The 14,488-nt window shown below is 54.0% G+C and overlaps 1 long non-coding RNA gene across 1 annotated transcript; it reads right to left on the reverse strand.

The window, feature by feature from the left end:
- Positions 1-5,714: 5,714 nt before the first annotated feature.
- On the reverse strand, positions 5,715-11,113 carry LOC121480907. The gene is made up of 3 exons (XR_005985139.1): positions 11,020-11,113; positions 10,241-10,374; positions 5,715-8,367 (listed from the first exon to the last, which is right to left on the reverse strand). It is a non-coding gene; the product is annotated as an uncharacterized LOC121480907 (long non-coding RNA).
- Between the last annotated feature and the right edge of the window lie 3,375 nt (positions 11,114-14,488).

Genomic DNA, 14,488 nt, shown 5'->3' on the forward strand with positions numbered 1-14,488 from the left:
TGTGTGTACTCACCCACTTGCTCCTTCAGCCCCTCTGCTGCACCCTCTGCATGAGGCTGCTCTTGCCAGCTCATGGGTGCCCTCCAAGGTGACAGTGCCAGGGGATTCATCTCAGGTTCTGTTCTCCAGGCAGAGGGTCACCAAGAGCAAAGCCCGCGTCTCCTTCCCTGGGCCAGCATGGTGACGATCTCTCCCAGTTGCCTCCCAATGAGGGGCTTTGGGCATTGGAAGCTGGGAAGATAGGCTGAGATGTGATGTTGTCCTGACGCACCTGCCTAGGTCAGTCAACGTCAACGGGCCAGTCAGCAGACATCTCTGCCTGGAGCTCACCTTCACCTCTCCAGGCTCCTGGACATGGTGCCCCCAGCTCCTCTCTGGCGTGTAGACTTCCTTCACATGCTCTCCCTCCAGTGTCTAATGGGTCATCCATCTCATTGACTCAGTTTCTTCCTCTCTATCCCAGACACATGTCTAGTCCCGGCTGCATCCATCTCTTACGTGGCCTGTTACCAGAGACCCTCCCAGAGGTCCTTGCCTGCCAATGCTCTGTCCGATCCATCCTCTGCTCTTGGCAGCCAGAGAGATTGTCCCGAAGCTCAAATCCAATCCTGTTATTATCACTCTGCTTGGAGCCCCTTCGTGGGTCTCCATCACCAACCAGTGCAAGACTGAATGTTTTTAGTATGGCAGAGTGTGGTTTCAGGGAACTCCTATTCATCCTTCAAGGCCCATTCAGTGGTCTTCTCCTCAGTGAAGCTGTTTTGATCCCCATACCCAGTGGAGTCCCCGCTCCCTCTTCTGAGCCCTGCACCACCTTAGTCCTTATCTCTGCCAGAGTCTGTATGACAAAGTACTGTAATCTGTAATCTTCGATGGTCTGGGAGCCTGAAATCATGTCTAATGTGTCTTTGTAGCCTTAGGGCCCAGGGCGAGACCTGGTAGAAGGAGTCATCCATTCATTTTAAAAAAATATGTATTTTGGGGCCTCCTATATAAATGGTTGTCCTAGAATAAGTCACTGGGGTATGGCAGTGAACAAAACCAGACAAAAATCCCCACCCTCCTGATCTTATGCCCTAGTATAGGGCGGTAGGAGGCAGAACATGAACAGGCGAGATGATTTTAAAGAGAGGCCAAGTGCCACGCAAATTCTCTCTGGGTCACAGCAAATGCACAGAGAAAGTTGAACTCGAACTCAGTTCTTCGATTCAAGTCTATTGCTCATCCCTCTCCCCCCAGGAGATTGTACATCTTGGTTGCACAAGTCGCTGGAGGATGTGACGTGGGGTCCCCTCCCCTAGCCCCTGTGTGTCTGTCAGTCAAGGAGCGGTCATCATGTTTGCCTGCTTCCCTTGGGGGTTGGAGCTGGTGGGTGTATTAGTGTCCTCACGCTGCCATAACAAATGGCCACAAACTGAGTGGCTTCAGGGAACAAACATTTATTCTCTCACAGGTCTGGAGGCTCGATGTCTGAAATCAAAGTGTCAGCAGGGCCACGCTCCCTCTGAAGGCTGCAGGGAAAAATCCTCTCTTGCCTCCGACCTAGTTTCTGGTCACCTCTGACAATCCTTGGCATTCCTTGGCTCATGTGTCTCTCTGATCTCTGTGTCTGTGGTCGCATGGCCTTCTCCCTGTGTGTTTCTGTGTCTCTTCCCCTCCTATAAGGACACCAGTTATATTGGATTAAGGGCTCACCTTACTCTAGTATGACCTCATCTTCCATCTGAGAAGACCTATTTTCTTTCTTTCTTTCTTTCTTTCTTCTTTCTTTCTTTCTTTCTTTCTTTCTTTCTTTCTTTCTTTCTTTCTTTCTTTCTTTCTTTCTTTCTTTCAGATATTATTTACTTATTCATGAGAGACACAGAGAGAGAGAGAGGCAGAGACACAGGCAGAGGGAGAAGCAGGCTCCATGCCTGGAGCCCGATGTGGGACTCGATCCCAGGATCACGACCTGAGTTGAAGGCAGACACTCAACTACTGAACCACCCAGGTTTCCCTTTTAAAATTTTTTTAAAAAAGATTATTTCTTTATTTGAGAGAGAGAGCGAGCGAGAGAGAGAGCGAGCATGATTGGGAGGGACAGAGGGAGAAGGAGAGAGAATCTCAGGCAGACTTCACGCTGAGCATGGACCCTGATGTGGGGCTCGATCTCATGACCCTGAGATCATGACCTGAGCTGAAACCAAGAATCGGATGCTTAACCAGCTGAGCCACCCAGGAGCCCCGCAAGGACCTATTTTCAAATAAAGTCGTGTTCAGAGGTACCTGGGTTTAGGATTTCAACATATCTTTGAGGACACAATTCAACCCAGTATAGTTGATGTGAGAAGAAAGAATAGACAGGCGACACTTGAAACGTTAGATCCGTCTGGGACTGAGGCCAGGCAAAATCTGCCTTCTTGATTTGAGGCCCTGAGCATGGGGAAGCGGTCACAGGGCTTCCAGCCTGGAGCCCGTGGAGGGAATCACAGGGCTTCCAGCTCAGCCCCACCTAGTTAGGCTGTAGGTGGGGTGACTCAGAGATGGGGCTGTCAAGCTTGAGGGTGTCCTAGATACGCAATCCTATGCTTCTGGCACATTTCCCTCACCTTATGGGGCCGAGAAAGACAACATTTTTGGAAACTTGGAAAGCTTAGGTTAAAAAAAAAAAAAAACAAACCCAAAACCTTTTATTTTTCTTTATGGGGAAAATAGAAATTTTGGGAAAATTGGAAACATACGCAATACTTATTTTTGTAGTACCCTTCTCATATCTAAAGTCACTCTCCTACTTTAGGAGCGCAACTGCAAACCTTATGTAATTTGGTTTGCTCAATCAAATTATCATGTTTGGCAAATTCAATCAAAAACTACAGCTTGCTCAGACAATGATGACAAATTTGCTAATTGAGTGAGGTTTTCAGAGCTTTAGACTCTGTGACAAACGGGAACCTTGTGCGACTGAGCTCCAAGCATGAGCTCCTTGGAGGTGAGCAGAAAAAACACCAGCGTGATGGGAAGAAGGACAAAATGTGGAAAGACACACACGCACACCCATATTGTCTATAATAAAAACGTTGTATGTGATATAATGTTAATGATAATATTAAATAACAAGAATTGTGATTTTTTTAAGCCCCTGCTGCACTGTCTCATCTCACTTACTCCTATGAGGCAGTTCTCTCCCCACTTTACAGACAAGGAACCAGGTTCAGGGAGGTTAAGCCACTTGCACAAGGTTCGACAACCAGTAACTGGTTGTTGCTTCAGTTGTATGAGGAGCCGAACCTCAGTTCGCTTATCAACAAAGACCTCCTGTCATGACGCCACAAAGCTATCAGCACGTAGAAGCTGAACATGGAACAATTTCTGTTTCTTGGATTTGGTCTTGTTACCAGGGGAGGTGGATTTGGCTGCTTTAGGAAGTGATCTGAGAACGTGAGGGTACTGAGAACCCTAGGGGAGCTAGGGCAGGGATGAGGCAAGGGTCTTGGGCTCTAGGGTCAGCTGAGGATGCAAGACAGAAGAAGCCAGGTGTCCGGTGATGGGGCCGGGGCCCTGGGGGCAGGTACCCATGGGGAAGGCAGCTGGGAGGGAAGGACGTGGAGGGTGTTGGCGTTCCTGGGCCAGGGGCTGCCTGTGTTGGTCTCTACAAGGCCAGAGATGATGCAAGAGTCTGTACCAGTGGTGAGGGGAGAAGCAGCTATTCTTGGAAGAAGACTCCAAGCTTCAGAGATGCCCCGCTCTATAGAGACAGAGCAGCATGGGAAAGGGTGGAGACGGGGCGGGGGGGAAGGGTCTGGCAGGGAAGCCAGACACAAACCTAGAAAGGAAGCTAAGGCAAAACAGACCCGAGTCCTGAGCACACCATTTGGCCCTGGACACCTGGTCCACATCCATCTCACTGCTGACCCATCTCCGTCAGCGCTTTCTGCTTCTGTGCCTTTATTATTTTATTTTGTAGCATCTCCAGTGGCTTCGGAGTGGGGTGGGTCCCCCGATCCCTGCCTCCTCCTCGCTTGCTTTTCCTGCCCTTCCAACCTGGCAGTGACTGGCACGGCTGCCTTTCTCCTGGGTTGCCTGCACCTGTCCGGCCCCACGACTCCCCTTCCATGTCCCCTGGGCTCCAGGCGGCCCTACCTCCAGGGGGAGGGAGCTGGTTTCCCAGGCAACTGGTGGGGATGGGGAGAGGGGAGGAGGCTGGTATTCCTGCTGGTGAGGGCTTAGAGAAAGCATATGCCATCCCGGCTGCCCTGTGAATTATTCAGCGGCCGTGAGAACTGACTCACTCCCAGTCTGCCGTCTTCTCCTGAAACCTGCCTGTCAGCTCCTCCTCAGCAAGCCCTCTCTGCCTCTGTCTTCGGGGCTTAAACCCCTGTCTGGAGCCTCTATCCTCAGGATATTCTTCTCTGGGTCTCTTTAAATCTCCCACTCATATTTATGATTACTGTTCTCTGGCTCTCCCCTTTGAGCCACCATTGGGCTGTTTCCTCTATACCAAGCAGTGTGCTCAGTGCACAGATGTGGAAACGGTACCCACTTGGGTAGGTGAAATAATGTGTCCAGGGTAATACAGTTGTGAAGCAACAGAGTCAAAATTAGACTTGAGTTTGACTCCAGAGCCTGTGTTCTAGGGTCTTAAAATGGTTCTTGGAGCAATGGGAGAAGATTCTCTCTATAGACTATGTCCTGGGGCCATATTGGGTGTTGAGTGGGGTAGGTAAGGCTGGTACAGGGTTTGCCTCGTTGGCAGAGCTGCCCACTTATCCACCCAGGCACCTGGTCAGGGATGTAGCCCTTCTACTTCAGGCCTACTGCAGGTTTGGCCGGAGTGGAGGTTCCTTGGAGGTCTTGAAGGTCTTCTGGTCTGGCAGCCTCACCCTGCAGAGGCAGGCCCAGGGTGTCGAGCTCCGATGCCTCGCCTGGAGCCCACAGGCCTCTCTCCCCTGTACCCTGGCAGTTCTGAGAAGAGGGAACCCTGCTCTGGGTGGGGTCCCAGTACAGGCGTAAAGGCTCGAGGAGGGAACAGAAAGGCTTAGTGGGGCCCATGGGAGACCCGGGAAAAAGATTGAAGGGGCTGGGACCCAAGACGGCAGCCGGTATGGAGGCCCAAGAGTGGGTCTCTGGTCAGGGCCTGGGAAGCCCCCTGGGAAATTGGGGGCAGTGCTTCGGAATCCAGGTGTGGACCCACGTGGCCCCAGGGAGGGACCACTCAGTGGCCGGGGCTCTGAGTGCAGGCAGCCATGCTGTGCTCAGAGGCCAGGAAGTGGCTGTCCTCCCCTTGGCTCACTCAGGGACTCGAAGCACATGTTGCAATTTTGGATCCAGTTGGTGGGGCCTCCCGTCACCAGGGATACCTCCCTGAGAGGTTATGTGCTGGAGCCTCTGGCAGGACAAGCCTCCCTTGCTCCAACTCCCCGACAGGTGCGTGTCATCTCATCTCCCATTACGTTCCCAAGTGACTTGTGACCCGTCCAAAGTTGCCTGCGGTGATGCTTTTCTGCTTTAGACCAACTTCAGGGATCAGGTCAGGAGGGGTCGTCTTCACGGAGATGTTACAAATGAGCCACCACATGAGAATAAGGGTGGTGACCCAGTAAGACATTTCCAGGTGCCCCTGGCTCTTGCTCATGGGGCTCAGCTGCCATGCGGTTTAGATCCACGGCCGGTGAGGGGAGGTGCAGAGGCTGGTGGGCTGGTGCTCTGAGCCGGCCGGGGTGGGGGGAGGGGACACTTGTTCTCTCTACTGCGGGGGCCTCGGGGCCTCCCCTGGAATCTCCGTGCTGAGCCTGGGCACGCGTTTGGAATGGTTGAGGTCAGTAGGAACGTGGTGTCCTCCACATTCCACCTCCCTTTGGTCTTGCTTAGCTGGTCTTCCAGCCCGCCGCCCCCTGGGGACTCATCCTTGCATCTCTCCTCCTCCCTCTGGCTCCTCCACAGTCCTCCCAGGGACGGTGTTCTCTTACGCTAGCTCTGGCCTCTTCCCTCCTGGGCTTGGGGGAGGTCTCCTGCTTTGGGTTCTGCGTGGGTGCAGGCCGGGGCGGTCTGTTCTTGGTTTAGGGGTGGTCTCTTGGCCTCTGATCTCTTCCAGTCACGGGGACCTCCTTGACCTCGGAGAGCCCCCCCACCCGCTACCACCACAAAGCAGTCATCCCCGACAAATACCTCATCCTCTCCGCACCAGGATTTATCCCATGCCAGAGCAGCAGGCCGCTGCCCTCCCATTTCCTGTGTCTGGGAACACGTCCCCCCACCCCCCCCATTGGCCGCTGTCCCAGGTGGGGGCATCCTGCTGCAGTTTAGAGAGCTGCCACCAGGCGGACTGTGGGGTCTGGGCTTCGAGTCACCTCCAACACCGCAGACTCTTGGTGATTGTGGATAATCGTGAGCATTTACTGATTTCCCAAATCTACACATCGCAGAAACAAAACAAAGCGATGCGTTTGTGTGCATGTGTGAGTAATACGTGTGTGTGTGCAGTCGAATTTATTAAATAACAAAGCATAACAACCCACTCATCTCTAATGACCTATAAAAAGTGATCGCTAATTTAGAGCAAAATGTAGAAAGAGCCACACATTTGGGTAAATCAGGACTCCTCACTGCCCCTTAACTGGAAATAATTAAGCTTAATTTTGTTTTGACTCTCAACTTCCCTCCTCCTCGAGGCAATTTAATTTTGGCTTCTCTGCGGCTTGTCTGAGCCCCCGAGACCTCCGGTCAGCTAGATGAGGTGTTAAACCTCAAGACTTGGCTTTCTGTGGCTTTCACCGCGCTGGTGAAAGAGCCTTATCTGTGATTGCTTTCTGCAAATCCTGGCCAGGCCTCTGGTCTCCTTTGTCTGTGCTCCCAGCCCCAACTCTCCCCTCTCGCCGTGAAAACCAGACGAGGGCGGGATCACGCGACACACGGGCTACATTTTCCTAGGGCTTGCTCTTTCTCTTTTTTTTTTTCAATTATGAAAAGCATTTCCTCGCCCTGACCCCCTTTTCCTGACCACACGTCTCCACCTTTGGAGATGCGTCTTGTCTAAAACCCCAGTCGGCTTCCAATTCTTGAGGTCACCCATTAACCTCATGGCGTTGTGGCTCAGGCAACTCTCTGTTACCGTGGTTTAGGGTCGGGGCAATTCCACGTTATCTTAGACTTAGGGTTTTGAAACATGATAAGTGTGGAGTGATGTTTAAAAATGAAAACGTCTGCCTTCCTTATAGGGAATCTCCGATCTGATAGAGGATGTGCTTATGGTGCAGGAGGTCATAGGACCACTGAGAGTGTAGGCCATAGACCCCCACCCCTTTCTGCCTTCCCTGGGGAAGAAACCACGTGAGCCACTCCCACTGCTATTTGTCCCAGAGCCTGGCAACCTTTAAGTCTCAGGGCAGGAGGAAGTGGGGAAGGAGCTAGAAGTAAGAGGGGAAAGAGGGAGACACAGATGATGATAGAACATGAAACCGAATGTGAGTGAGAGAAGGGCTCCACACGAGGTGACCCGGCGTCCTGAGGAATATGGTTGGAGAAACAGTGACAGGGGAGCCTGAGGCAAGGACCCCGTGCAGGTGGTTCATATGGGAGACGATCCCAGGGATTGGGGAGACTGAGGCATGGAGGAGGAGAAGCCACAGGCAGAGAAGGTTATCAAGGTTGCTTCTGGAGCCAACAGGAGCATGACCCCATCAAACCACCTGAGAATGTTCCAGAACCTCCACCTGGCCGAGCTGAGGCGTTTCTCTTCTTGCCTCCCAACCCTCCCGAGGACATGAGCTTTCCCTAGAACCAGGTGAGCTCCTGGCATGTTTGGGAAGGGCCTGGGCTGGGAGCAGTGCCCGGGAGGCCCCGGAGAGGTGAGACTTTTCAGGGCCGTGGGCCTGAGCTCGCAGAGAACTGGCCACTGCGGGCAGGGCTGCCGGCACAGGTGGGCTGGCAGGGGGTGACACCGCGGGCTCACGGGCTCTGCTTCAAAGGCTTCTGAGCAGGGGTGGGGGACACGGTCATTCTGCGTGTTGGGGACCCTCCCCTGGCAGCTGGTGAGGAGACAACAGGAACCGGAGGGGCAGGAGCCCACAGCCCCAGAAGGCTATGTCCCTCCCCTCCCCTGCCCTGCTCTCATCCTCCCTTCAGGCCCAGGGTCCTCCGGGGCCTCCTTACTTCTGCGGCTGTGCCGTCGGGGGCTGGTTAGCTCTCCGGAGCCAGCAGCCGGTGGGCCCAGTTGTCACAAGTCGCCGCGCAGGCAGCCCGGCGCCCTTCTGCTTGGCCTCGGCATTAGCCTTCATGCCACCAACTGCCTGGGGGTTCGAGGGCAGGTCCCCGATGGCCACCGTGGATTTCCAGTCTTGAATTTCCGTCCACTTGCCAGAGAATCCCCCTTCAACAGCACCATCTGTGGAGCTGCCAGAGGCCAAATTAGACGGCGGATTCCAGGGCTGTGCTCGGTGACAGGCCCAGAGCAGCGGGACAGCGATGGGGAAGTGCAAGCACGTGGAGTCCTCTCACCTGCAGCCCCACTGGGTCTCCACGGTCCGCCACTGCCTCCGCCCTGGGCTCTGCGAATGCCCAAGCCTCGGTCTCTCTCTGCGCCCCGCCCTGGCCTGGATCCACCGGCCCGTCCCAGGGCATCTTCCCTGGGCACCCCCCCCCGCCCGCACCTCCCCTTGCTCCGATCGGCTGTGATTCCCCGGGCCCAGCCCCTGGATCTCTGGCTCCAGGGCACGGGCCCTGCCTTGTGCTCTGTCCCCACAGACGGAGGCCTCTATTGCACGCGACCAGAGCCCGGGCACGAGGATGCTGCGTGCTCACCACACCCTCCCGTGTTCTTTCCCTGGGAGGCTGCCTGTGGGGCTCTAAGCACCAGCAGAAGCCAGCGTGGGGCACACTGGACGGAGCCCCCTGGGCAGAGGCAGCAGCTGTCCTTGAGGCTGTGAGGGGCGACAGCTGCACCCCAGGTCCCGGCAGAGGCCATGGCGACAGGACGTATAGACAGAATGATTGTTTCCCGGCCTGCGAGGCGCCCGTAGGGGCATCACACACCTGCAGGTTTGCAGGGCCCTCCTGGCGCCAGGGCCGTGGCTCCACTGTACTAATTTAGGCCTTGATCCTGTGACTTGCTTGGGCCATGAGACATCAGTAGACATGACCCCAAGTAGGAGCTTGACTTGTAACTTGCGTGGCTGGGCTTGTGGTCCTGTGCTCTGCCGGGGCTGAGAGAAGGACGCGCTCCAGAAGCGCCCCCGGGAGAATGTGACACGGGCACACAAGACCTCGTGACGCGGAGCTGAGCTTAGCTAAGCCCAGATGGGATGAGCACAGCCCCAGCTGACTCACAGACGTGTTGTTCCGGGCCATTACACAGCGGTATTGCGGCACTGACTGACACACTGGTGGGGCCGGGGCTAGGATGAGCCTGGAGAGGTGGGCAGGGCCGGTGTGTCTGCCCAGATGCCACACAGCGTGCATCAAGGCACGGCGGGGAGTTGGGATGGGAAGACTGCCTCATTGTGCTTTATCGCTGCAGGGCCTAGATGCGGGCTACTGATCCCATTGTAGAGACGGGGAAAAACAAGGCTTGAGAATTGGGATCCCTGGGGGGCTCAGCGGTTTGGCGCCTGCCTTCTGCCTAGGGAGTGATCCTGGGGACCCGGGATCGAGTCCCGTGTCGGGCTCCCTGCATGGAGCCTGCTTCTCTCTCCCTCTGCCTGTGTCTCTGCCTCTCCCTCTCTCTGTGTCTCTCATGAATAAATAAATTTAAAAAAAATCTTAAAAAAAAAAAGAATTGAAGCAGAGGGGCCAACATCACAGACACAGTCTGTCTGACCCTCTGTGACTGAATTCTTCTCTTTTGGGTCAAGTCCACGTACCACAGGTTCACAGCCTCTGGTCCTGCCTCCAAGCTCTCCGGTGTTGACTACCTCCTCCCTCCTGTCCCTCCCTCCCCCTGACCCTCCCCGCCATGCTCCAGGTGGCCACTGGCCCTTTTGCTCTTCCCTTGCAGCCACCGTCCCCGTCCCCTCTGGCCTGGCCCAGACCCCTGGGCCGCTGTCCTCTCCTGCCCGACCCCCCAGCTCTCTGATCCTGGGCCCCATGAAATCACCAGCCGGCACAATCCCTAGTCCCCGAGCAGATGCCACACCCGTGCTCTGCCCTCTGACTCCTGGCCACCGAGTGGCACTGAGGGTAATCACAGAGCTTGCTTCCACAGGTCAGGGCAAAGAGCATGGGCGACTGGAGTTCAAATCCCAGCCCTGCTGCTTAATAGCTGTGTTACCTTGGACACCAGGTTACTCGGTTTCTCCGAGGCTCGGTCACTTGGCTTCTACACACAGGATGATGAGGCCCCCATGGCCGGGCTCTTCCGAGAACGCAGTAACGGACAGGGAGGCTCTCCGCGAACGCGCGGCACTGTGGTGGTTGTGGGCAAGAAGGATGCCTCCTTCACCTTCCACCCTCTTCCCCGTCACTCTCCTTCTGTCACTGTCACCTTCCGCCGACAACTTCAATGTGTACTGTGCACGTCAAGGTCATCAGATGTGCGCTCCCTGGGTGTTCTCACCCCCACCCCGTGTCAGAGAGGAGGGTCGTCTCAGGTCAGGCCTGGCTGCGAGCCTCGCGATAGGCCTGTTCATGCTTCCCGGTTCCTCGCCACCTGGCTGCCCCCACCTGTGGTCCCTGGCTTCCGCCTCCACTGAAGCCACTCCTGCCGAAGCCGCAGCGGCCCACCGACCAGACCCAACGCCGCAGCTCAGTCCTCAGTCTTCCCCATCCCTTGGCAGCATCTTTGCTTTCTGCAAATTCTCTCTTCCTGCCTTGAGACATCTACTTTTTCTCCATTCTCCCCTCCCCTTTCATCAGTCCCCTTTCCCTGGTTCCTGAAATCCCTCTCAGGGATCAGTCCTTGGCCCCCTTTTATCCCTTCTTTGGAAGTAGCAGGTAACCACACAGCATTACCGACTGTGTCGTCTCTACATTGTCCTCCAAATCTGCATCTTCAGGCCTGACACCTGCTCCCGTGTCCCCGGCTTGTCCAGCCAACTGCCCACCACTCACCATCCTGCCTTCTCCGGAGCTATCCTGCTGCTGGTGCCCTGTGGAGGGTCAGTGGTGCTTCCATTGTTTCCTCGGGACAGAGAGCTCATCGTCACCGCCAGCCTGTAATCAGCTACTAGATCCTGTCAAGCCGACCTTCCTAAGAGAGCTGAGGCCCTACCCACCGCTTCCTCCAGCATCTCCCCGGAACCTTCTCTAATACTCTAGAGAGGCGGGGCCCCTGTCAAATGATTTTATGCTTCTCCCTTCTCCCGGGCAACACTTAATCACACTTGCAGTGAAATAAATCATCATATATTTAGTTGTTTAGTGTCTATATTCCAGCTAGACAGTGAGGGCAGGGACTGTTTCTGTCTTGGTTGTCTCCATATCCCCAGTACCTGGCATGGGGACCGGTATACGTTAGGGGTTCAATGAATACATGCAAAGGCCATGCACGGCAATGAGGAGGGATTCGAGATCGGGGAGGGGTGGGACCAGTGCCCCAGTGTTTGGCACCTACCTGGAAAAGCAGTAGAGTCGGGTGCAGACTCCCGAAACTCTTGTCCAGACTCCCCCCACAGGTCTCTGAAAACAGCGGTGGAGCCTTTTGTTCTATGACAGGAGGCGAAGCAGCTACAAGCTCCTTAATCACCTCTCCACAAACACAGGGAAGCCTCATTAATCCCAGTGAGCGGATGATCTATTGTTCCCAGCTCAGGTCTCTGGTGGATCGGCCTTCCTCTGCAGAGGCAGACACCCGTTGGCAGGAGTTGTCCTCCCCCTTCTCTCCTGCAACTGACCTGCCCTGGTGGGGCTCTTGGCCCAGGTGACCCAGCCCAAGGCTGGGACTGATCCTCCACTATAAGCCATCACTTACCTACTGGATGGGCAAAGTTGAAAGGTTGGATTGTATCCGGTGCTGCAGGGTAAGCGACCCTCAATGCACTCTTGGCAGAGGCAGGTGTGCGTGTGCATGTGTGTGCATGTGTGTGCATGTGTGTGTGTGTGTGTGTGTGTAATCTGCTAGCACGGGTGATTAAGCTCATTAACTCTGGAGCCAGACTGATTTAAAATCCCAACTTTGGCACTTGGCGGCTGTGTGAGCTTGGACAAGTCTGTTACCTCAGTGCCTGATTTCCCATCTGTAAGGTGGGGATGAAAGGAGAGTAGCCCCTCTGAGTAGGGTTATTACGACAGCAGGTAAGTCAGTGTACGTAGAGGCCCGCTTTAGGTCATCCTCTATCTGAATGGAAGCACTTCAGCAGCCCTACTCCATCCGTCCCCCAAGCCCTGGGGTGAGGGTAGCTATGGAAATGGGGGGTGGAGGAGCAGAGCTCTCATTGGCTCCTCCTGGGCCTGTGTTTTGGGTCCAGCTTGGAAGTGAGACCTTGATCTCCCCACCGTGTGGCCTCATCTTCTGCCTTCATGGCTAGAACTAGACTCCAGGAACTCTGGGTTCTCATCCTCCTTTTGCTTCTGATTTGTGTGAACTGGGGCGATTTGCTTTTCCACTAGGCTTCAGTTTCTGTGTCTGCACGATGAAGGAGTTGTTCCAGAAGAGACACGGATTTTATCTCATCTGGCACTTCAGGGCAATTGGTGGTAACCAGAGACCTGGGTTGAGAAGGATTCTGATGCGGTGTTCGGGCTCTGCTGGAAAAAACGTCTGGGATGGATTAGTGATGTCAGCAGTGGTCATAGGATGGGGGGCGGTGCTCTGTGCGTCTTGTATTTACCGCCCCTACGGTGGATGCTTGATTTCTAAGGGGTCTACTTTCCTAATCTAAAGCTGTTGATTCAGGGCTGTGAATGTTCAAGATGACTCATTAGTAACGTAGACATAATCTAGGCTTTAGTTCAAAAAGCCCCAGTCTCTATGCTTCAAAATTATTCAGGTTTGAGGGGGGTAAGGAGTCTTCGAAAGCTCTGTCCCCATTGACCCCTGAAGATAGCTGGTAGTCACCATGAAGGGAAGAGAGACTGGCTCTAGGGAGTGGAAACCCTACAGGGTTGGGAAGCACGTGGGTGGGTAATGGCTCACCTGGGAGGGGCCAGGGCAGTGAGCATCACGGGATTCCACGGAACAGGCAGTGCTGGGAGGGTTTCCTGGGGCAGGTTGGGGAGTAGGCACTGAGACCAAGGGAGCCAAACTTACAGGTGTGCCTGGGGCTGGCTGTGCCCAGAGAGGGGCTGGGAACTCCTTCCTGAGGATTTCAGCTCAAAGGCCCGGCGAACGGAACTCTCTCCTGGACATAGGAATTGGACTGGCAGCCAAGGCCGAAAGGAACTGATTGGGGTTGGGCTGCAGCCTTGAGACTGGAAGCTCTGAGAATAGAGGGCGATTTTCTGGAGCCTCCTTGGAAGCCTTGAGGTCATCACCGGTTGCAAGGTTTAGGAGAGTGAGGGCAGAAAAATGTGAGTAAGGGGCTCCATTCCTGATGGTTGGCGGTGTTTTTGGAGAACCTTCTGTCACGAGCCTGCAGGCAATTTTAGAATCCATAAAGTTCATAAGCACAGAGCTCATCAACAATTAGGCTCATGTAACCATCACTGTCGCTATGAATTCACTGAAAGTTAGGAGAACGAATTCCATTGTTCTTTAAATTTATTGTCTGCTAACTCAATCAAGGTTCTTTTAGTAACTTAATTGTTTCTGAATTCAGGAACTCCTCACTCAACAGAAGTGTCAGAAAATGAAGTTGATAGGTTTAAAAAACTTTATTCTATACCCAGCAAGTGCCTTTTCATATCTTCAGACAATGAGGCATTTTCTGTGCTTAGGCCCTGAGACACTGGGACACGGTCCTCGGAGCTACACAGTTGTCACAGCCGCTGTCTACACCAGCCAGCCAGACCTGGGGTTGAGGTTTTTGCTCTGCCCTTCACCGCCATGTCCTGGTTGTGTGACCTTGGGCAACGTAAATTGCTGGCACCTCGGTTTCTTCACCTGTAAAATGAGTAATAATACCTACCTTGTGGGGTTGTGCGATTTAGTAAGGTTAATGGTACGTAAAGTACGCAGCGGAAGAGGGCCTGACACATGGCAGGTGTGCTAGGGGGTAGCTAGGGTCATTTTATTTTTGGAGAAAATGCAAATTCACAGTACCATGTAGTTGCAGTAAAGCGCAACGTGGGCAGCTAAGGCGGGAACACCTGGATATAATAACATAAAAACAGGAACCCATAGCTACCGTATGACAGCGAGAGCATGACACTTAGTACAGAAGTCACTACTTTTGCTTTCTGTACTTCCAGTTCCCTGCACTGCCCTGTTTCCATTTGGAAGCAGATAATCCTCTATTGGACATATCATCAAGACGGTCATTAGTGGCCTAACGCTGCGTCACGCCTGTCATTCCCCTCGGGTCAGCTCATCCCATAGGCGTTTTAGCATCTCACGTCATTACAAGAAAAAGGGCGAGAGTAGCACAGTAAGATATTTTGAGAGCTGTCACATTCCTGTTATTGTTATTATATTATTCTCACG

The sequence above is a fragment of the Vulpes lagopus genome, chromosome 23 (genome assembly GCF_018345385.1).
Source record: "Vulpes lagopus strain Blue_001 chromosome 23, ASM1834538v1, whole genome shotgun sequence".
Taxonomy (NCBI): Eukaryota; Metazoa; Chordata; class Mammalia; order Carnivora; family Canidae; genus Vulpes; species Vulpes lagopus.